A 25,598-nucleotide genomic window follows, 5' to 3' on the forward strand; every position below is an offset into this window, starting at 1 on the left:
AGGGATGTTTTTTATTTTTTTTCACGAAAGAGAAGTTTGTTTTTTGTCAGATAATCATTAGCTTAGTAAAGTAATTATCCTCAAGCATAACAAATGGGCATGAAGCTTAAGAAATATCATTACAGATACCTGATATATGACTTTTTGGAAGCTGGCTCTTATAGCCAGATAAAAATTATTTCTTCGCTTTAACTTCTTCAATATCTTGATACTTCCGGAAAAAGGCTGTTTTGATCTTGAACATTTAAATATTTTCACATAGCGAAAAATTAGAGATCTCATCAAACTCTTCCAGCGTCAAAAATTATAGGAACGGATATGCTCCTGTAAAGTAGAAGCAATTTGGAGAGGCTTAGACCTACTCAACTAAGCAGATATCTTCTAGTACATATTCAACAGATTTCTTAGTATATATATAGAGTAAAAATAAAAGTTATTGGGTTCACGTGATCCCATAAGCAGGTCTCTCTAGGTCCGCCCCTGTGACTCACAACTAATTGAATTAAACCTTGAAATTTACTGCAATAAAACGTTTAGTAAACACTAGCTTTCTCAAGCTCCGATCCTAGTAAACTGTCTAATGATGTATGGGCCTGAAGATAATTGCTTCAGACAGAGCATTTAAGAAAAGAAATACATCAGATAGGTGAAAATGACAGTATAAAAACAAATAAAAAAGAGCTACAAAACAGCAAACAAAATAAAGCTTAAGTTGTGAGAAGAAAAGGCACCAAAGTGATACAACATCAGTTTTTGGACTCACAATATAAGTCTTTAACATCATTTTGTGGGAAAATTGCAAAAAAAAAAAATTAATGTACTGCAAAGGTGTGCAAGCTCAACAAGTAGAGCGAGTTAAGCGTGAGGTTCTGGAGGAGAACCAATAACCTGATGCAGCGATATTCGAAGAAATTATTTCCGTTACATATATACACAGGTTCACAACAGGTTAATTTAATCATCTCTAGAAAAAAGGATAGCCCGGTGCATAAAGTATCCCGCGTTAGCAACGTCTGGGAAAGGCCGCACCCCAAGAGATGTGATGTCGGGTCACACAGATGATTTCCATTTTCATCCAGAATCACATCTGCTCTATTTTCCTTAAATAAAACGTTCCACTAACAATTTATGATGTTATTATTATAATTCTCTTATGTAAACTGAGTTACTGGAATTTATATTGTTGAAAGATCGAAGACATATGCTTAATGCATTGGTCGTGAAATAAGTATGATGGTTCCTTGGATAAATTTCAAACTCTTCCAAACACAATGATACGATTATGTGATCATTAATCATCGTGAAAGGCATTACTACTTTTACATTAACTAATGCAGCCATTGACTTTGGAAGGCCAACAGGAATGGATACTAACCTGCCAATTACCAGTCTCTTTTGCACTAATAATATATCATAAGCCATGTTATTCATTAAATAATGCAACCATTGACTTTGAAGGCCAATAGGAATGGATATTAAGCTGCCAAATTAGTTGTCTGTCTGTACTACTTATATAGTAGTATATCATAGCCATGTTATTCATTAAATAATGCAACCATTGACTTTAGATCCAGTCCATCATATACATTGGAGATGAGTTTGGTTAAACCATAATTATTCGTCCACTAATCTTGTTATGCTAATGTGTGGAGGCCCTCAATAGAGAAACCTTTCCTGCTTCCAGCCTTTATGCTGATATTAATTTTTTCTTGTTGGAGTTGTCATTAGTAGCTTTGTCCTACTGCAAACTTTGATCATTACCAGGTATATGTCAACATTTTTTTCTAATCTCACTTGATGCGTTATATCCGAAAATTTTGGTTATATTTTAGTTACATCTGAATGCTATCATAATTTATTTTGTTGATCTGATTGTTTATGTGACTGTTCTCGTTTTTCATCTTTTCTTCATCCCCGAATCTTTTTCATTTGTCTGTTCTTTTGTGGGACCTTCTTTGAATTTTAGATATACTCCCTCCGTCTCATATTAGTTAGCTGTCCCAAATTATTTATCCATTTACAAAATCAAGTTACAAGTTATAATTAATTAATTTTTTTCTATTTTATCCTCAACATTTCTTGTTTTACAGAGTAACCGATATTGATTAGAGTTTAATTTATTGGAGAGAGATAGGAATAATATAGTAAAAATATACTTTTATTTATGATTTCTTAAAGAACGTGTAAAAGAGAAAGAAGCCAACTAATATGGGACGAAGGGAGTAATTATCAACTTCTTTTTTCTCTCTTTTTTATGGTTGGAGTTTGAATCAGAAAGTGGAGATGCAAAAGGCAAAAGAAAGACTTAGAGCCCGTTTGGATTGGCTTATAAGTTGCTTATAAATTTGTTTTTTTTGAATGTTTGTATTGTGTAGAAGTTTAAAGCCATTTTGTACTTAAAATAAGCGAAAAAAATAATTGAGCCCGTTTGGCTTAAATTATCTAAAAGCGACTTATATAAGCCAAAAAAAATAAGTTGGGCTATCCCAACTTCTTTTTTTTTTGGCTTATAAGCTGTTTTTTTTTAAGCCCATCCAAACCGGCTCTAGAGCCTGTTTGGATTGACTTATAAGTTGCTGAAAACAGCTTATAAGCTGTTTTCAGTTTTTTAAAATGTTTGGCTGGCCAACTTATAAGCCATTTGTGCTTAAAATAAGCCCCAAAAAATAATTGGGCCCGTTTGACTTAACTTACCTAAAACAGCTTATAAGTTGAAAATAACTCATAAGCTGCTTTTTCTAAGCCCATCCAAACAGGCTGTTACTCTTCACCCTTGCTTGACTGTAACCTGTAAGATCAAATATTTACTTTTGACTGCTGTCCCTTCTTTTCAAAATACTAGTTTTCCGATGTGTATTCTATGTTAATCAATTCAAACATTTTTATTGAGACGAAAAGAGCATATAATATTAAATTATAATGGTTGTAAAAAAAAAAATGTTCATGTTTGTTGTAATAGTTTTGTATTTTTGTATAAGAACATTAACACTTTGATTTTTCAAAAGTAATAGTCATCATAAAGCTCATAAAATTATATATTTGACCTTATTAAAAATCAAATTGAATAATGTCATATTGTATTTATCAAATAAAATACACTAGTAGTTTTCTTTGTTTTGGAAATTTTTAGTTTTTTTTCCTCTTTCTAATTTGTCAGTTCTGATGAAATAGGACTACAAATTGATCATACGAAGAAGCTGCACTGTGAGGTTGCATTTTTATTCTTGCCCTTTTATGATTTAATTCTATTGAATTCTGAACATCATAATTAGCTCACCACTTAATCTCTTAAATTGTTATTGTTCTTAATTATATTTTAATTCATTAAATTATTATTGAAAAGATTATTTAATTCTATAAATATGTCTATAGCAGATTGGTTGTTGTTCCCTACTTTTTCCTTAAGTTTTTGCTAAAAGATTTCACCATTCTTGCAATAGAAGTACTGATAATTACCAAGTACAAAATTAAACCTTAAAAAATAATACCTTCTCATTTTAAAGAAAATAAAAAACATGTCAATTCTCTCTTTACATAAAATAAAAACAACTACTAAATGTACAATAAAAATATTTTAATGCTAAAACAAAAATATTACATGCTTGGATAGTAAAATATGCATCTGAACTTTCTTGTATAATGATATATAAAGACCGTTGCATTTAAACAAATTTGCATTCTTTGAACCTTTCCTTTCATGCCTTTATTACTCCTAATTAATTAGTCTACATTTAATTGCTCAATGCAACTATTCCAATTCTCCTAATTACTTATAGCAATGAAGAGGCTGGCACGTAAACTTGATTACTGTAATTTATAAACGGTTGCATTAAAGTAGATTGCTGAACTTCTAATTCATACACCCTTTATTAATTTAATTATAATTACTAGTGCTATTTAATTAGATCTTTAATTAGGTTTTTGATTCAATGTGGGGTAAAAAAAAATTATTACTGCTAGTGTAATTCAACCTTTATGTATTTAAATATTACTATTTAATATTTAATTAGATGTTTTATTTATTAGAGTACATTTTAATTTAGTTCAAGGCAAAATTGTAATCTAACCCTGAAGGAAAGAGCTTCCCACTTTTAATTTGATGATATGATATGATTCGAGTTGATTTCACTTGCAATTTGAAAGTCATGTTCTCAACAACATGAATCTGTCTTTTAGCTTGATAGTTACTGCTGTTAATTGTCTTTGTTGTGAATGTCATTTTTCTCATCGTACAATTTGGTCTACATATAAGTTAAACCTTCAAAAGAAAGGCCATGAAACTTTTCATTGTTATAAATATAGGAATGTGTATAATCTTTCACAAGCATTGTAGTTTCTTCCAGCACTATTGAAAGACATGAATAAAATGCTACTCTTAGGGTGTGTTTGGTATGAAGGAAAATGTGTTCTTGAAAAATAAGTGAATTTCTCACTTATTTTTCATGTTTGGTTGATTGATAAAAAATATTTTTCGAAAATAACCACCCAAGCCCCCACCAACTCCACCATTCCATACCACACCAACCCCCACATCCACCGCAAGCACCCAATTTGACCAAATCCCACCATCCAACGCACTCTTCACAAAAAAAAAAAAAAAAACACTTTTCAAAACTTTTCTTAAAATGGTTGGATTTTGGGGCCCGGGGGTGGGTGGGGTGTCGTAGAAAACAAAAAAAAAAAAAAAAAATTTTGGAGGGGGTGGTGGGTATAAGAGCTTGAAGAAGCTATGGAAAAACTGTGTGTATTATTGAATGAGCTTAAATACACGTTGTTCCTAAGAATACTATTCTAACTAAAAGAGAACTCTAGAGACTAATCTATACTAAAGGATAAAGCTAAGAGATAAGCATAAACGACATAAGGATAAATATAAAAGACTCAACAATGATAAACGACATCTAGATAATGATGTCTAATATGCCCCCTCGAGTTGGGCGAGGTGTTGCTAAGCCTAGCTTGAACAAGTTGTGGTCGAATTTGGTTTGTAGCAAGTGCCTTGGTGAGGGTATCGACTGGTGGCCATCTACGTGGACACGTGGACTATGCGAACTACATTGTGTTCAACATTCTTGCGCGCAAAGTGGAAATCCACCTCAACATGTTTCATACGACCGGAAGGACGGGGTTCTTGCCGTTAAGGTGACACCAATGTTGTCACAATAAATTGTCGGAACTTCCGGTGGCTTTAGACGCAACTCGATCAAACAAGTTGTGCACCGCGAGTGTTTGACAAGGGCATGGGCCACGCCCATGTCGGCCTCCTGTGGAAGAGCGAGCTACGATCCGTTGCTTTCGTGAGCACCGACTAATTGGGTTTTGGCCAAGAAACAAGATATATACTGAGGCGGGAGCTCCTGTCATCGAGAGATCACCACCCCAATCGGCATCGAATTGCATATGGAGTCGAGATCGACATCCAGGAGATACCACCTGAGGCCAAATTCGCTTGTACCACAAGATATTCGAGCACTTTCTTTTCGACTTTCCCAGTGAAGTTGGATGGTGCTTGCATAAATTGAGAGAGCTTATTAACAACATAAGCTATGTCCCCCACAGTGAAAGAGAGGTATTGGAGCTTGCCTGATAACTCGACGATAGCCGAGTACCGTCTGTCAACTTGGCTCCATCATTGCGTTTGAGCACCTCGGTTGCACTCAGGAGTTTTAGCACTTTTTGCAATCAGACATGAGTTCGTCATTCAGGATTTCATTGACATAGTTAGCTTGTGAGAGCACAAAGCCCCGTAGGAATTCGAACGACCTCAACACCCAGGAAAAATGTGAGATTCCCAAGGTCTTTTATCGAAAACCGAGCAGCAAGAGAGGAAATAACATGATTCACACTAGTAGTGTTGCTGCCAGTGACGATGATATCATCAACATAAACCAGAAGGAACGTGATATCGCCGAGACCATGTCGAACAAATAAGGAGCTATCAGATTCTGTCTTGATGAAGCCCATTGAGAGCAGATGACCCTTAAGCGCGGTGTACCAAGCTCGAGGTGCTTGTTTCAGGCCATAAATGGCCTTGCGGCTACACGTGAGAAGGATTTACCTTGTCTGCAAATCCGGGAGGCTGCATCATGTACACTTCCTCATCAAGGTCGCCTTGAAGGAAGGCATTATTGACGTCAAGTTGACGAAGCGGCCAGTGAAAGCGAAGAGCAATGGACAGGATGATGCGCACTGTGGTAGGTTTGACAACAGGGCTGAAAGTAGCATGAAAGTCAATTCCGGGTCTCTGAGTAAAGCCCTTCGCAACCAGCCGCGCCTTGTAGCGATCAACGGAACCATCTGCTTTCCTTTTGATCCTAAAAAGCCACTTACAAGCCACAATATTTTTAGAGGGATCATGTGGAACAAGTTCCCAAGTCCGGTTTTCATTAAAGCATCAAGTTCATGTTTCATCGCTTCGCGCCACTCGGGGTATTTTTGTGCTTGTTTCACAGTATTGGGTGTGATAATGGGGGTCAAGTTGGCTAGGTAATCAAAGATTTGTTTAGGTTTGCTGATGTTGTTCTGGGACCTAGTAACAACACGGTTTGCGGGAGACGGACAGTGAGGCGAGGATGGGGCCAGTTCGGGCAGCAGTTCTGGGGCAGGTTGGCGTGAAGCCATGGATGGTAATGGGGGAGGATTTCTACGTTGATATACTAAGAGTGGGGCTGTGGAACTGGTTGTAGGTTTGGCTATGGGTGTGGACGTATTTATAGGTGGGGATTGGGGTTGTATAGATGAAGGTAGAATTGGGGATGGACTGAAATTTAGGTTCTGGGAATTAGGAATTGTAGTAGGAGAGGGAGAGAGAGTCTTACCTGAAGAAGAAGTCTGCAAAGGCTCTGAAATTGTTTCATCCGCTGGTGGAGACTCGAAAAACTTGGACTGCGAGGTAGAGTTGGAGGAGGGGACTGCTGGAGAAGACGCAGTGGATTGGGACACAATATTTTGCTTGGGTACGTCAATATTGAGGGGTTGGGGCAGAACTGGAATAATGGGAAGGGGAGGGGGGATTTTGCAAGAATTAGTAATTGTAGTATCAGTCCATTCCAAGTTAGAACGCTTAAATGTAATATTGGAGAACAAAGTTTTAAAAGGAAAATTATTCTCAACAAACCTTACATCGCGGGATAAATAAACCTTAGAAGTATTTGGATCAAAACACTGGTGACAATGGTGGGATAATGAGAATCCGAGATAGGCATGGTGTGGATACGGTTCGAGTTTGTTTTTTGGAGTAGGGTTTAAGCCATGGATAGCATAAAGCGACCAAAAATTCGCGGTATGGTAATCAGGTGGTTTTCCAAGTAATCGGTGGAACGGGGATTGATTATCTAAGCGAGAAGTTGGCAAACGGTTAATAAGGTAGGCAATGACGTGCAAAAGACCAAAAGCTGGTGGAAGAGACGCCTCATGTAAGATTGTTCTTGCGATTTCGACGATATAGACGATGTCGACGCTCATGAAGGGGCAACTCGTCGGGGGCGTATAGGGTGGTGGGTAGAAAGGTGTTCAATGCCGTGAAGAGAGATAATCCAAGACTTTTATACTCTCCTCCGCCATCGTCGATTAGTGATAAAATTGGTGTCAAAGTGTTTTCCATCGGAGAGGATGGAATTTTTTTGAAAAAGTTCTTTAACTTCACTTTTATTCTTTAGAGTGTAAAGCCAAGTGTATTTGGTAAATTGATCAACAAAATACGATGAATACAATTTTTTGTCGAGAGATAAAGCGGTGATGGCCCCATAAGTCACCGAAAATAATTTAAGCGGTTTAGAGCTACACAAAGTTAATTTGCTAAATGGATGCCGATGGGCTTTATTAGATAAGCGAGGAATTACAATGAGAAAAATTGTCTTGCTCATGAAATGGTAGCGAAAATTTATTTAAAATAAACCTAAGTAACCTACAGAGTGGGAAACAAATGGTCGTTGATGCGAGTGGTGGGGAGTGGATGAGACGGACATGTGAGCTTGGGGATGTGAGAACGGAGCCACTCATACGGTCCATTGTTGTTCCGGCCGTGCACCAACGGTTTTTGCGCGTTTCGGATCCTTCACAAAAAATCAAAGGGGAAAAATTGATAGACTTTAGGTTATCTTGACAAAATTTGGAAACGAGAGATAAGCTCGCGCTTAATGGATGGGGCACACAAAGTGTCGGTTAGTTTAAAAACATTATTTGATGCATTTAATTGAGTAGAACCGAGTGTGAAATGGGAATTTTTGTTACCATCACCCATGGAGACGTCCTGCGTTACCATTATCTGAGTTTTTAGGTTGTCACGCTCCGTTGTGATGTGGTGGCTTGGCTCACGAGTCGACTACCCAAGGGCTGGTGGAAGCATTGAATCCGGCGGATAGTTGGCGAAAGGCTTGAAGGTGATCGTGGGATTTAGAGCGGCAAACATTGGCGGTGTGGTCAATCCCGTTACATAGTTCGTGACTCCTTCGCATTTGGGCTCGTGTTTAGGCCGTCGGCTTGTGGTTGAGTATTAGAGCGTGAATTCTCGCGCCCCATTTCGGGAAATTACCGTTCGCCCTCGCGATTGTTGCGATAATTTGTATTTGTGGCAAGCTCGGGCCAGCAGTTGGGATGGGGGGTGGATAGTTTCTTAGCATATCGCGACGGAGGGAAGCAGTTCATGATCCGGTAATTTTCAAACAATTCCTCATAGGTGACATTGTGTCACGTGCACGAATAAGCGAGCGAGATCTCACGAAACTGAGGCCTAGACCCGCGAGTATTTTGGCCGATGAGTTCGGGGTTGGACACGGGGGCACCGCGATATGCTAATACGAGAGGAGACGAATAGTTTGAAGATATTCGGTGATGGAAGACGAAGTCTTTAGTGATACGGGCAAGAAAAAAGGTTGATCCATGAGTGAAGACCTGGTTTGAGACCTATTTGCATAGGTGGTATGCAAGGCGTCCCGTTTCGCCGTCGGTACAGCGACAGATGGAGGCAATGGTGGGTTCGACGAGAGGCCATGGGCGTTACGAGTTCGTTAATGGGGAACGGTAAAAGCGAAGTTAGAGATGTGTTTGTGCAGGGTGATAGTGCGACTCGGGGCGAGTGGTCCGTCAAGATAATGGAAAAGATTGTAGCCGCATAACGTAGAAAAGTGAGCTTTCGGTGTGGCAAAGTTATGCCACCGCTAAGTTTGATGGGTAATTGGGAAGCCGAGGATTGGCCCGAATAATGATGTTGGTACCGGTTGTGTTGTCAGCATTGACAACTCTGAAATTGTTATTGTTGCCGTTGGTACCCATCTGAGTATGTTGGAGAGGAAAAAAAAAATTGGATCGTACTCGTTAGAGTTGGGTTGCTGTGATACCATATAAGAGCTTGAAGAAGCTATGGAAAAAGCGTAATGTATTATTGAATGTTTGAATGAGCTTAAATACACGTTGTTCCTAAAATACTATTCTAACTAAAAGAGAACTCTAGAGACTAATCTATACTAAAGGATAAAGCTAAGAGATAAGCATAAACGACATAGGATAAATATAAAAGACTCCTAACAATGATAAACGACATCTAGATAATGATGCTCCAATAGTGGGGGCTGTAAAAAATCAAAAACAAAACTTTTTAGAACTTTTTCTTAAGAAAAAAATAATAATTTTTTTTTTGGCGGGTGGTTTGGGCGTAGAAAACCCAAAAAGAAAAATTTAAAAACTTTCTTTTTTAAAAAAGAATTATTGGAGGAAAAGGGGGGGGGTTGTCTTTGCGTTGGTCGTGGTGGTGGTAGGGTGGTTGGTGAAATGCCACTTGTAGACTTATTTTTTCTACTTTGATTAGTGAAATCATTTTTTTCATTTTTAAGGAACTTGTTTCTTAAGGAAAATGTTTTCCAAAAATTTTGACACAAATGAACAGGAGAAAATTGAAAATGTTTTCCTCCATACGAACACACCCTTAGTGAAAACCAAGATGACAAGAGTTTGGTGAACTTGCAGGAATTTTCTACTTTATCTACGGAAGATGGCTCAGAATGACATTGAGGATCTGTTAGATCAGCTAACAAGGATTAGGGTAGGGGGGGGGGGGGATCTGAATAGTTTCAAGATTGATCAAGTTGAGACACTTGAAATGGAGCCAAGATTTTTGAGAACCTTTATCAAGTGCTATCATGTTCTTTGCCCTGATATCTTAATCAGAATCACAGAGAAGGCTTATTTGATTTTCGAAATGCTTGACTCGGTTTTAGGTGGAATTCCAGGTGAATATAAAACTAGTCCTAACGTGGAAAGGATAGTATCAGGGTTGCTGGAACGCATTGACGGTAATAGCAGTTCAAGGTACACTTATGAACTTAATGATTCCCATCTATCAGAATATATGGATTACCTCGACCAGAATCTAAATGATGCAGCGAGGTATCTAGTCAAGTCTGATCCTTTTCTTATAAAAGAAATTAAAATCCTTCAGAAGACAGATAGGTATTTAAGGCAATTGATCTTCATTCGAAAGAAAATGAAGTTTTTGAGATACGTTTATCGCACAGAGATAAATGGTTATGTTGACCACGAGAAGCTGAAACGTCTGCAGACCCGAATTCAATTCATGGCTACCAATGTGGGACAATTCTGTCTTGCTCTTTGGGTTAATAAGGATGGAGATAATACATTAAATATAGAGAGTAAACCTCCTTATCTTCTATGGCAGGTTGTATTAGTGGAGCTGGAAATGAAGAAGATTTTTCTTTATGAAGCAAAGGCTTCAAAGTTTACTCAATCAAGAACATTCAAGGACAAGAAATTACCTAAAGGATTTTCGCATCATCTCTACAATTCTCTAATGTACCTCAGAGAACAAAAGCTTCAGCATTTCCCTTCTAGGACATCTGCTCAAAACGTTGATGTTGTGACATCGTTGTTGTTGGTTTTACTATCCGATGTGCCAAATCGTTTTGTTAATGGTAAGAAGTTGAACATAGAAAGGGTGGGAGCACTTGTGGGTGACATAATAATTTTAAGTCAAAAGCTTCCTTCAAGGCCTACAATCAAAGACGACATTAGCAAGATTAATCTCGATACCATACAGATACTGGAGACAAGTGAAGATTTAAATGCACAAGTGGAAGAGCGGTTCTACAAATCCTTAAAATTCATACCATCTCAGTTTTCCACAGTTGGTGGATTGAGCTTTTTGGATTCTCTTTTAAGGAAATTGAATGGGATGTTGAAATCTAAATCAGGTTTAGCTTTCATGTTGAAGCCCCATATCGATACTTTAGAGAAAGAGTTGTCATCTCTAACATCCATTTTTAGAGATATTGTGGAGGCGCACCATGAACGTGAAATTCTTAAAAATCTTCAGAGGCAAACTATCAATTTGGCATATGAAGCTGAGGTTGCCATTGACTCTATTCTTGCGCAATATAATGCTCCTTGGCATCTTTTTTGCTCACTTTCGACAATTTATAAAAGAGATCAAGCACATTAGTGCCTAGGTAGCCGAGATGCGGTCAGAGAACCTTGTCTGCTCTATGGTAGAGCCATCTAAACATCTGCCATCTCAGCGTAGCAGTCTTGTGAATGATGAGGAGATAGTGGGTTTTGAGAATGACGCAGAGAAAATATTTCAGTATCTGATTCTAGGTACAAACGAACTAGATGTCATCCCAATTATAGGCATGGGGGGACAAGGAAAAACGACTATTGCAAGAAAGGTGTACAATAATGACATGATTGTCTCTCGCTTTGATGTTCGAGCATGGATTTGCATTTCCCAAACATATAATCGGAGAGAGTTATTACAAGAGATTTTCAGACAAGTTACCTGTTCTAAGGACAAGGCAGATAAGGATGACGAAGTTGCTGACATGTTAAGGAGGAGGTTAATGAGGCGGAGGTATCTCATTGTCCTGGATGATATGTGGAAAGTGATGGAATGGGATGACTTAAGATTATCTTTCCCAAATGATGAAAATGGAAGTAGAATAATAGTTACAACTCGACTTGAGAAAGTGGGTGAGTATGTTAAGCAGCGGACTGATCTTTATTTCCTTCCATTCCTCACACCCGATGAGAGTCTGAAATTGTTGCAGAAAAAAGTGTTTTAACAGGAAGGTTGCCCGCCTGAACTATATGATGTGAGTTGAGCAGTTGCAGAAAGATGCAAAGGATTGCCTCTAGTGGTTGTCTTGGCAGTTGGAGTAATCAAAAAGAAGAAAATGGAAAAATCTTGGTGGCATGAGGTTAAAAATGCTCTATTTTCATATCTTGGCAAGTCTGAAGAATATAGTCTTTCAACTATGCAGTTAAGTTATGATTATTTACCTGACCATTTAAGACCGTGCCTTCTTTATATGGGGATGTTTCCGGAGGATGCAAGAATTCCAGTATCTCAATTGATAAATTTATGGATCGCAGAAGGCTTTGTGCAGAATATCGAATCTGGGAGATTGGAAGAGACAGCTGAAGATTACTTGAAGGATCTAATTAGCAGTAACATGGTAATGGTTTCAAGGAGAGGATATAATGGTAGAGTCAAGTACTGCCAGGTTCATGATGTAGTGCTTCACTTTTGCTTGGAGAGTAGAGAAGAAAAATTCATGATGGTGGTGAAGGGCCATCTTAGCCACTTCGGACCTCTCTACTGGAAGGAAAATCGTGTTAGATTTGATGTCATTGATGAGATTTCCGAGGTTGGAATGCTGGGCTCTGAAACACGGAACCCTTTCCACCAACACTTAAGGTCTTTGAAATTGACTTGTGGAAGAAGAAGAGAATATTTCTGGAATCCCTTCCCTCATGTTAGTAAATTGAGACTTCTTAAGGTCTTGGATTTGAGTTCCCATAAGATGAATCATTTGTCTTCTGCTACATTGCATCTGTTAATTCACATGAAATACCTCTCAGTTTTCATAAAACAGTTTGATTTCCAGCCAGAATCACATCTGCGCCACCTAGAAACTTCAATGGTGAAGTTTTTATCTAACTTTGTAGTGTTACCAGGGACTTTTTGGAAAATGGAAAAGTTAAGGCATGTTGAGATTTCTTTTGCTCAGTTTGATTTGGAAAACAACAAGCAGCAGATTGTTGAAGAATCCCGTAAATTGGTAAATTTGAGGATATTAAGGAGAGTTAGAATTAAAAGTGATAATGCTGATGTTGCGGATGTATTATCACGGAGGTGCGTTAATCTTCAAGAAATTCATATCATTATTTACACACAGAATTCTTTTATGATTTCTACTTCCAGTCTCAAATTGTGGAGGCTTACCCAGCTTCAGTTCCTCGAGCTTTCCTTTCACGCTAGCAAAATTATTGTATCTGAGCTACACTTGCCACCAAATCTAAAGAAGTTGAAACTTGAAGGGCCTCGTATTGTAAGGGTGGTGTCCTTGATTGCAGGGCTACCAAGTTTGGAATATCTCAAATTAATGGACTGGAAATTTGAGTCGGGCGAGTGGTGCGTCGGAGACATCACATTCCATAAACTTAAGTTCTTGAAACTGGTGGAGTTAGGTATCTCAAGGTGGGATGCCTCAGAGACATCTTTTCCCCTTCTTGAAACACTTGTTATTACACGGTGTAAGAAGCTCGAGGAGATTCCCATTAGCTTTGCAGATATTAACTCACTGAAACAGATTAAACTGGTTGAGCCCATGACCAAATCTCTGAAGGCTTCAGCTGTGAGAATGAAGGAAGAAATTGAAGCGATTGAAGGATGCGACCGTCTTGACCTCTTCATCGACGTAAGTATGAACAAACTCCTATGTGCTCTTTATCGATGTAAGTAAGAACACTTGCATTATTTGATAACTTATAAGACTCTAATGTAAGATTAAGTGGTACATATTAAATGCTGACCCTTAGGTCAACAAAATTAAACTTTTTCACACTACAAGAAATATTTCAGTTTGATCAATCAATATGATTATATACAACCACATTGTTTTAAAGGAAAAGAAATAATCAGCTGAAAATGATGCAACCATTCTAATGACTTATAACACACTGATACTTAATTGCAATTTCACTGTTCTGAAACAATAGATGTAGATATAAACATGTCACAGATGCGGAATTTGAAATATTTTTCTCAAACTTTGGATGATCGTAGCTATGTTTGTGTGCTAATGTCCATGTGATAATGAGCATTTTGATCTTTTCTATCTCATACAGGAGAGAAGAACCAGAATAAATGCGAAGCTAAAGAAGTTACGAGATCTTTTTCCCTACGTGGACAAGGATTTTGTGACCCACAATGACTTATGTTTAACTCGGAGCTACTCATACTGGAGTAGGAGATTAGAGTAGTTTAGGGACAATTACAACCCAATACCTTTGGGTGATCTAGTTTATAAATAGCCAGCAAATGTATAGGTTTTGTATATTTATGCTTAAATATGCATACACTATAAGTATAATATACATATACTACATGTGTCCTATACATATTTGTGTATAGGTTTTGTATATTTGGTATACCGCCGGTAATTAAGTTTGGCCGAAGGGACATAAACGAAAGTATTTTCCCATTAATTTATCGCTAGTTCGGGCACTATGAAAGGATGCCCGGTAAGACATAGAATGTGAGCATGTTAGAATCTTGAATTGTGTGGCACCACAGGGATGGGACCCAGTTGATTGGGTTGGGATCAAACGTCTTCCTGATCAGATGGTGTCCAACATAAAAAGAGAATGTTAGAATCAAATAATACTCTCCAGAAAAAGAAAAGTACTGTATCGAATATTTTGAACTGCTTTATGTAATTGATTTTAGAATTGTTTCAGAGGTTTATGCTTTAAACTGTTTCCAGATCATTTTATGCATTTATATGTTTTAAAGTCTCGTTCCACCTTTACTAAGAGGATGAGTACCAATAGTTAGTGTACTAACTTGTCATTGTTCTGGGACCTACATTGGCTTGTGTCAATGCAGCGGCAGGTTTTACAGGCAGACAGAAAACGAGCTAGATCGTCTCCTCACTCCAGCAGTGAATTGGTGAGCTCCGCTTTTGGTTCGTGGATTCTTATTGGTTTTAATCAAACATTTATTTATTCTTTTATTGTTTTGAGGGTTATAGCTGGGGAGTTCTTGGACCTATATTTGATGTTGGAATAGTATATGAAGAAGTCTTTAGACATTAAATAAATTGGATTTTAAACATGTTGAAATGCATGACATATCAGATTTAGAATAGTCAGGAAGGTTCATTCGGTCAAGTTAAGGCATCAAGTGCCCTTCATGATTTAACTAGAAATCGGGGAGTGACATTTTCTCCAAAATTTTGGATCATCATAGCTATGTTTTTTAGCTAACATGTGATAATGGACATATTCATCTTTCTTATCTTATGCAGGTGAGAAAAATCGTAATAAGAGAGAAGCTAAATAGGTTACGAGATCTTGTTCCAAACATGGACGAGGTATTGTTTGTATTGTTGGATCTATCAAGTGTTTGCTCATTCTTTTCATGTTAACTTCTTTGGTAAAGAAAAACATCATGAGAATTGGCATTAGCCTTAGGGTGTTAGGTGTACGGAGAAACGGACAGCGGCATTTAAGTTTTTTTTTTTTTCCTTTCTCTAGGGCCCATTTGGACATGATTTCAAATCAATGATTTGAAATGACGATTTGGAATTCCAAATCCTACTTGTTGGGGAATTTGGGATTTGAAATCGTAATTTGAAGTTGAAGTTAATATTTTCTGCGGATTTCATAAACAGATCAAATATGAAATCAGGCTCCCAAATCCTATGGCCAAATGCCTACTTAATAAGTTCAAATAGGGATTGCCATTAACCTTTCACCGAGCTTGTAGTATAGCTTTGGGATCATGAGCATAGGTATTTATGAAGTGCTTCATATACTATGAATGTTTGCTTGGAACAAAGAAAAATACTAGTGAATCAAGTGGCAAAGGTGCTTCCAAGACTTCTATTTAGTTGGATAATTGTCAGTAGTTACTTGGCTTGCTGAGGGGTGAGGTGCTGTTAAACTATCAGTTAATTGAATATGTATAAATTTTATGTGTGAAAAAAGAAGCTATCTTTCACTAATCTTGATTGTATAAAGTTTATCTTCTTTTTAATTTGTTGCAGAATACGAGCCACTCTAACATGCTGGTTCTAGCAATGCAGCATATTCAAACTCTTCGATATCAGGTTCAGGTGGGCACTGGGCAGAATAAATTGATCAACCTTCTTGGAATATAAGTTATGTTGCTTGTACACTCTTAAAATGCATAATTTTTGGAGCGGATCTGACACACATCTGACAATATTTTTGAGGAGTTCAAGCAACATAAATAGAAGTTTTTTCATGCATACCTGTAGCCATGCTTGAACTAAATACTCATACCTAGGTGCATGTAACAGGATAGATCAAGTAAAGCTGCAAAAGTAGAAAGGTTGACCAATTTATTCTGGGCAAAATACCTAAACTATCAGTAGTCTTAATTACCCCCTAAACTAAACTACTCTATTAATAGCCTTTAACCCCTCCCACCTTTATGGTTGTGACTGAAAATAGATGAAATAAATCAAAAAATGGATTTCTATTCAAGAATGAAATCTTATTGGAATATATATTAAAATTTTTCTTATTCTTGTGCAGAATCTCAATTCAAAACTTGATAACCGCAAATGTGGATGTAAGAAATCAAGTCAATAACAGTGCATACAAAATGGGAAAAAGCACTTTAGCTGAAGATTGACCTAAAGGATTTTTTTGTCAGCATTGCTTCTAAGAAACTCAAAATTTGTAGATGAGGAAGCAAATCGCATACTGGTTTTTTAAAGCTAAAAGTTAACTCTCTTGGTCCTTTTTTATTTTTTCAGCTAGACCACGTATATGATTGTTTTGGATTATGTCTACTATTCTTTTGCTCCTCTAACATTTACTTTTTAATTCAGTTTTGGGTTTATTTTGATTTTTAGAAATTCTCCTGAAGATCATAAAGCTAATTCATGTTGATAAATTCATGATGATTGATGGATATCCCATTCTCCATTTCATTTTTGGTATTATAAATGGAAAAAAGGGTTATATATCGCCACGTACTATCCAAAATTGGATTTTTGGTCTAATATTACACATTTCATAAGTAGATACTTTAGTTTTTGTCCTTGACATTTTACGGAATTCCAACCTGAGGTATTTTTAAACTACTCTAAAGTTCAGGGATAAAATTTAGACCTTTTCTCTTCCGGACTTTGAACGCATGGAGTCCACCCATTTCACGCTGAAGCTTCATTAATGGCAATGGCAAGTACAAGGCAATTTGCCTTCGACAAGGGTATAAATGGAAAGCGTATCCAGTTGTTTCTTGAGTCACATTTCCCTTCAAATTTAAAAAAGTTGGTACTAGAGTCTCGCTTTTCCCTTTAATTTCTACAATCGCCTCATCTTACACGACCCATTTTATACTGGAGCTTCATTAATGACAATGGCAAGTACAAGACAATTTGCCTTCAATAAGGGTATGAATGGAAAGCGTACCCAGTGGTTTTCGAGTATCAGTTGCCTTCAAATTTAAAGAAGTTGGTACTAGAGGGGACTTGTATAGAAAGCACATTTCCATCATTAGTGGTCGCTTTCCCCTTTAATTTCTATAATCACTTCATCTTACACCTTTTATGAAGCAGCTGCTAAATTTGATTAAGGAATGAACAAAGACGTCTATGACGAAAAAAGCAGGATTAGAATACTAAGACTTGCTCAACATACTACAATGATCAACAACATTATCCATGAGTAATAATACCTCCAGAACATGTAACAATTTTCTATCTAGCAACCAAGATCACAAGATATAAAAGCAATTATACATTTCCCCTTCTTAACAATTTTCTGCCAAATCTTCCGTTCACGCCTTGTTCCTATTGAATGTAGTTCTTGTGATAGGAGAAATCAAAGCGTGTAGCGTTAATTTCTTGAGTACGAATTAGTTTTCAACAAAAAGAAAAGATTGTACCACACTGTTGGGTTGAATTAAAGTGAACATCTGATATCAATTCTTTTCTGTTCAAAGAAAACCACTACAGAATAGTAGGTCTTTTTTTATGCTATATATTTTGGAATAAAACATTAGTCCCACACTGATAAAATTGATATTTTTTCCACTAAACCATTCAATAGGAATGAAGCACTATTATCAATTAGTAAAGCTGTTTTATTAAAGAACTGTTGCTCTCAAAATGCACACGCAAATATACGCGGTCATACAAGTAATATAAGATTTAAAATGTGATACCGTACTCACAAAATGGACTTATGATTAACTATTTACTAAATTAAACTAATTCTAATTATCTAAACAAGAAATAAAATCTAAACAAGAAATAAAATCCAAATTATATTTGTAAACTAACTAAAAATAAAAGAAAGCAAATAATGAACTTCAACCAAGAAAGAGCGGATTTTTATTCGAGAAGAGATAGATCTAGAAATTTATGACCACTAAAAATCCAATTGAGTCTTCAAATCGTTCTACCTATGATTACTAGTTGACGGGTTAATTGTAACTTTATGATATTCTCAACTCGAACTACCACAAGCCCTCTAAATGCTACTACACACTTATATCTCTATGGTCGTATGAATAATGTTAACGCATTTATTTCTCCATATTCAACTAAAGTAGGTAAGAGGTATATCTCTATCCTCAAGAAAACGATTAAATCAATAAACTCTATTTATTCTTATTACGTACGTGAATTTCCTTTTCAAGTCCAAAGCATTACATTACGATAGTGTTCAATTAATGATCAAGTAATCAAACAATTAAGCACAAGAATAAATAAGCAACCGTCAAAAAAGATGAAAATCTAATAGATAGAAACGATAATCAAGTCAACTTTCATGTTTGTAAGGCCAAAGTCACGAGAACTAAAGTTTATTTCGACCTACATAGATATGGAAAAAAATAACAAATCATCCAAATAAAAAAAATGTCGCAATAAGTATTCAGAGAAGAGAAGATAAATTCAGAAATACGGTAGTCACGGGTTCCAAAGTTCTCCTCTAGGTCAAAAGCTAAATCCAACTACTTCAGGCTTATCAAACTTTTTCTAAAAACCGTGTAGGATATGTATTTATAAGGTACCAATGGCTACCTGAGCTTTTAAAGACCAAATCCAACTCGGACCAGGAAAAAATAACGGGCTCGCGTCACATCCGCGTCGTGGGTGCAACGCGGACTGATCGGAAAAAAGATTCAGAGGCTGAAATCTCCGCGTCAGCACCTTGTAGCAGATTCCGTTCATGATCATTGAGGTAACTTTTGTTGATTCATTACTAATTTTGGTAACTTTTGTTGATTCATTACTAATTTTCATACTTACATTTTTTTTTAGAAAATTTTCATGAAAATTCTTCATCCACTAGACCTAGTATATATCTTGTTAGCGGGAGGATCCAAGATTCGAACTTTGCTGGTTTGAATTCGGGATTCATTGGATTTATTAGATATGGAATCTATTATTTTTACTTATTTAATGAAATTTTTGACACATATAGAGTTATACAAAATTTGAGCCCTCTACTGGATTCAGACGAACACATAACATGCTTTACATTGTCCGCCCCTGCAGTTGCTAGCGTTGATAGTTTTCTCCTAAAACAACTTTGATGTTTTGAAGGTATTTCAATTTATTGTTCTGTAATCTAACTTGGTACGTGACATCGGAAATATACGATTATCTATTTGGTTGGATCTGAAGGTAATCTTCATCTTTGGGTATTTGTTTCAGAAATTTGATGTGTTTTTTATTCAAAAACTGTTTTTTTTCAACCAAGCACTTCAACAAGAGGGGGCTGCTCAGATGGTAAGCACCCTCCACCTCAACCGCAACACTTGTGGTTCAAGACTTCGAGTCACCAAGAGAGCAAAAAAGGTGGGAGGTCCTTGGGGTAAGGGTGAAAAAGAATAGCCAAATTGTGTATATGAGAGTTGAACTCATTAAATTGAAGATACAAAACAGGCAAAGAAACCGGAAGACTTGAGAGTTGAGCTGATTAAATTATTTGCAAATCTCTATGGTTTCACTTGTTACCTGCATGTCTAATTATAAATTTCATGAATCCATTTTGCTTTTGCCTTGATAATATTTACTATTAAATGCCTTTTGTAGTAAAGTTGTTTTTCTCCTCCATTTTGCTTTTACCTTGATAATATTACTATTCAAATACATCTTACTGGATCTACAATAAAAGAAGACGCTAGCTAGATTGATCTTAGCGCGATACAGATATTGTAGAAAATTGAATATCTAAGGGCACAAGTGAAAGATAGGTAGTATAAATCTTTAGAATACAGTCCATCCATCTCAGTTTTCTACAGTTGGTAGATTGAGCTTTCTTCATTATCTTCTAAGGTATAACATTGGAGTCACATCTATTTACAAGCCACAAAATTCAACTGTGTTAATAACTTGCCTTGACAATAGACAAACCTCCCTCTCTTTTATTATAGTCCATAAAAACAAAAGGGAAAAATAAAACTAAAAATGATTTATGTATCTTTTAAACTTTTTTTTTCGTTTTTAAAAATTTTAGGAGTGTTTTTTTTTTTTTTTTTTTTTTGTATTTTATATTTTTATTTTAAGAGCCATAAGTTAGTTGAAAATTTTGAATGATGAATAGGCTTAGATTCATCATTAAATTAACTATGAGAGTTTAATTTTTCTGTGTGAAATAATAATATTATAGTATAACGGACAAACTTGTCCTCTTGTAAAAAATTATTAATTTATTACATAAAATTAGAAAAGATGGAGATTTATATAGGAATATAATTCTAAAAGGTTGAATGGCATGTGTCGAACGAATAGAAAAATAACGTAAGTTAGTTTTGTTACAGAAAATAGAGAAAACTTACCATTAACAACGAAGGGCAAATTGTCCAGTATTTGATTACGAAAATATGATAGAGGAAAATTTTATTGTCAAATCCTAAGGAACTTTTTGAAATTTCCCACAACCAAAATGGTACATAAGTTGTATGATCTTTCACAAGCATTAACATTGCTTCTAACAGTAGATATTCAAGAAAGACGTAAATAAAAATGTCGCTCTTCATGAAACTAATATTCCAAGAGTTGGTTTTTTGCATGAATTTTTTTAGTTTATCTACAGAAGATGGCTCAAAATGACATTGACGATGTGTTAGATCACCTGAGAAGGATAAAGAGTGGAGGGGATCCGAGTAGCATCAAGTTTGATCAAATTGAGATGCTTGAAATGGAGCTAAGATTTTTTAGAACCTTTATCAAGTACCATCATCTTCTCTTGCCTGATTCCTTAGTCAAAATCACGGAGAAGGCCAAAAGGATTGTGACAATGCTTCACTCAGCTTTTGGTGGAATTCCAGATGAATGCAAAACTAACCTTAATGTGGACAGGTTAGTATCACATTTGCTGGAATTCATTGAAGATAACACCAGTTCAAGGTTCAATTATGAGCTATTCCTATCTGTTAGAATATATGGATTACCTCGACAGGAATATAAACAATGTACTGACGTGCGTGGATAGGTCTGACTTTTCTATCAAGAATAAAATAAAACCTCTTAAGGAAAACCGATTGTTAAAGCAAGTGAAAATCATTCAGAAGAAAATGAGATTTTAGAGATACTTATATGCCACGGAGATAAATGGTTATGTTGACCATGAGAATCTGGAATGTTTGCAGACTCAAATTCAGTTCATGGCTAACAATGTGGGACATTTTTGTCTTTCTGTTTGGGTTGACGTTGAAGATTATATATTTCTACCCCTGGATGAAGATTATATAAAGGATATCTTGAATAAACCTCCTTATGCTTGATTGTGCTAGTGGAGCTGGAAATGAAGAAGAATTTTCTTGGTGAACTAAAGGCTTCAAAGTTTAGTCAATCAAGAACTTTCAAGGACAAGTAATTACCAAAAGGATTTTCACATCATCTCCATAGTCTGTTGGTGCATCTCAGAAACAAAAAGCTCAAGAATTTTCCTAATATTGATGCGGCAATAGAGTTCTTGTTGGCTTTTCTTGATGATGATGATGTGTCAAATCATGTTATTAATGGTAACCGGTTGAATTAGTTTATGGAAAAGGTTGGAGCTATAGCGCGTGATGTTCTGTATGGAATTCAAAAGCTTCTTCCTAGACCGATAAACAAAGATGATGCTAGCAACATATTTATTTGCTTGATACAGATATTGGAGAAAACTAAAGATCTGAAGGTACAAGTGGAGACATGCTACAAATCCTTAAAATTCACTCCCTCTCAATTCCTCAATGTTGGTGGATTGAGCTTTCTGGATTCTCTTTTAAGGAAATTGAATGAGTTGTTGAAATCTGAATCAAGTTTAGATTTCATGATGAAACTAATATTGGTAATTTAGAGAAAGAGTTGTCACCTCTTGCATCCATTTTAGAGGACGAGCTATCATCGTTGTCATCCATTTTAAAAGATGTTGCAAAGGTGCACCATGAACATGAAAATCTTAAAGATCTTCAGAGGCGTACCATCAATTTGGAATATGAAGCTGAAGTTGCCATTGACTCTATTCTTGCTCAGTATAATGGTTTTTGGCATCTTTTTTGCTCACTTCCTACAATCATAAAAGAGATCAAGTATATTAGAGCAGAGGCAAGCCAGATGCGGTCAGATAACTTAGCTTATAAACCTTGCTTTGTGATAAAGCCATCTAAATATCTGCCAATTCAACACAGCAATCCTGTGAATGACGAGGAGATAATTGGTTTTGAGAATAACATAGAAAGAATAGTTGAGCATCTGATTCGAGGAACAAATGAGCTAGATGTCATCCCAATTGTTGGGATGGGGAGACAAGGTAAAACGACTTGTGCTAGAAAGTTGTATAATAATGACATCATTGATTCTCATTTTGATATTCGTGCATGGTGCATCATTTCCCAATCATATAACCAGAGGGAGCTATTACAAGAGATTTTCGGTCAAGTTACCGGTTCCAAGGACAAGGTACATGAGGTTGGTGAACTTGCTGACATGTTGAGGAAAAGCTTAATGGGAAAGAGATATCTCATTGTCTTCGATGATATGTGGGATTGTACGGCATGGGATAACTTAAGGCTTTCTTTTCCAGATGTTGGAAATAGAAGCAGAATAGTTGTAACAACTCGACTTGAGAAAGTGGGTGAACATGTCAAGCGCCATACTGATCTTTATTTCCTTCCATTCCTCACACCAAATGAGAGTTGTAAATTGTTCCAGAAAAAGTGTTTCAAAAGGAAGATTGCTTGCCTGAACTACAAGGTGTGAGTGTAGCAGTTGCAAAAAGATGCAGAGGATTGCCTCTAGTGGTTGTCTTGGTAGCTGGAATAATCAAAAGGAAGAAAACCGAAGTCCTCTTGGTGGCATGAGGTTAAAAATTCTCTATTTTCCTATCTTGGCGGGTCTGAAGGATAGTCTTTCGACTATGCAGTTGAGTTATGGTAACTTACCTGATTATTTAAGACCTTGCCTTCTTAACTTGGGGATGTTTCCAGAGGATGCGAGAATTCCAGTGTCTAAATTGATAAGTTTGTGGATTGCGGAAGGCTTCGTGCAGAACATTGAATCAGGGAGTTTGGAAGAGGCAGCTGAAGAATACTTGATGGATCTCATTGGAAGTAACTTGGTTATGGTTTCAAGGACAACATATAATGGTAAAGTTAAAGACTGCCAGGTTCATGATGTAGTGCTTCACTTTTGCTTGGGGAGGAGTAGAGAAGAAAAGTTTATGCTGGCAGTGGAGGGAAATCATAGCCAGTTTCAACCTTCTGATTGGAACGAAAGTCGAGTGAGTTTCAATGCCACTTACAGTATTATGGATTCCAAGTTTGCATCTTTGGGATCCAAAACACGGAAGCCTTTCCACCAACACTTGAGGTCACTGATAACAACCAATCGAGGAGTATTTGGTAATTGGAATCCCTTACATCAGTGTAGTAAATTGAGACTTCTTAAGGTCTTGGATTTAAGTTCCGCCAAAGTGGGTCCTTTTTTGTCAGCTACATTGCAACCACTTATTCACCTGAAGTACCTTGCAGTCTTAACAGATAAATTCGATTTTCATGGGAATTCACATCTGCTGCAACTCGAAACTTTAATTGTGAAGGGTTTATCCACGATTGAAGTGTTACCAGAAAGTTTTTGGAAAATGAAAAAATTAAAGCGTGTTGAGAGTACTCTGGCTATTTGTTGTTCGGGAGAGCGGATCTCTGAAGAATCCTATAAATTGGAAAATTTGAGGATATTAAGGGACATTGACTTTTCATACTATGAGGTTCCTCGCTTGAATGTTTTAGCACACAGGTGCCCTAATCTTCAAGAACTTGAAATCTCTTTTACGAGGGATGACTCTGATAGTGCGGATGACGGTGAAACGATTCGTTTCAATTTAGAGAGTCTTACACAACTTGAATTACTTCGTCTCTTTGTTGACTCGTTCTTTTTTGTATCCAAATTATTCTTGCCTTCAAATTTACAGAAGTTGGTATTAAGAGCAGTTTATGTTAAGGAAAGCACTATTTCCCTCATTGCGGGACTGCCAAATCTGGAGTATCTCCAATTAAGGGATACAAAATCTTTTGGATTCGGATCAGAGTGGTGTCTTGGAGATATCACGTTCCATAAACTTAAGTTCTTGAAATTGGTGAACTTAGGTATCTCATGGTGAGAAGCCTCGGAGGAATCTTTTCCCCTTCTTGAAACACTTGTTATAAAAAGGTGTGACAAGCTGTCGGGGATCCCCCCTAGCTTTGCAGAAATTCAAACACTGAAACAGATTAAGTTGCTTGACTTCGAGTATCAATATTCAGCTGTGAAAATTATGAATAATGAATCTCTGGTGGCTTCAGCTGTGAGAATTAAGAAAGCAGCCGAAGATATTGAAGGATGCGACCGCATAGACCTCGTTATCAAAGTAAGTAGAAACAAAATCCTATGTGCTCTTTTTGAGTACCTACGTGCATCTAATGTGCAAACAATATCTTCAATACAGGATATGTGGGGAAATCTAAAGCAGCACCTGTGAGTCAAGCACGTGCTTGTAAAAACAACATGGTAATATTTCAGTTTTTTCTTATTCCTTATTTTTTCTAAATTTGATGCTTGCTTTCGCTGAATTTCTCCATGTCGGTCTCAGACTAACGCGGATGTGTTTGAATTTGACAATTGCTTTGAGAACTGCAGCAAAAGCACAGACAGAGTGGACGGAGTTCTTTCTACACGGCCATGCTTATGCTGGAGTCTATTATGCAGCTAGCCGAAATGCCCATCCTCTTATATTGTGACACTACTATTGATTGCTAAGTTTGTTTTGATTGATCGACTGGGACGCATTCCTTTTTTTTTTTTTTTTCTGTATGTTTTAGATGATAATTGGAGACCAATATATATATCAGATGGTCTTTCACTGTGATTTCTTGTTGCCTTCTATAAACATCATTCCTTTGTTACGCAGCTTTATAATTTTAGAACCAGTCAAATCATTGTTTCTTGTTTGCTTTCATAGTTTGCCGGTTGTTTTCCCCTTTAATTAATATAATCCTACAGCTTTTATGCAGCACCTGCAGAATTTGATAACGTATACGAGTACAAAAGCTTTTTTTCTGGTTGAGTACACCT

The 25,598-nt window shown here is 36.6% G+C and overlaps 1 pseudogene; it reads left to right on the top strand.

Annotated features, from left to right (window-relative positions):
- The first annotated feature begins 9,988 nt into the window (after positions 1–9,988).
- On the top strand, positions 9,989–25,447 carry LOC132047032 (putative late blight resistance protein homolog R1B-12; annotated as a pseudogene).
- Positions 25,448–25,598: the final 151 nt, after the last annotated feature.

The sequence above is a fragment of the Lycium ferocissimum genome, chromosome 1 (genome assembly GCF_029784015.1).
Source record: "Lycium ferocissimum isolate CSIRO_LF1 chromosome 1, AGI_CSIRO_Lferr_CH_V1, whole genome shotgun sequence".
NCBI classification, from domain to species: Eukaryota; Viridiplantae; Streptophyta; class Magnoliopsida; order Solanales; family Solanaceae; genus Lycium; species Lycium ferocissimum.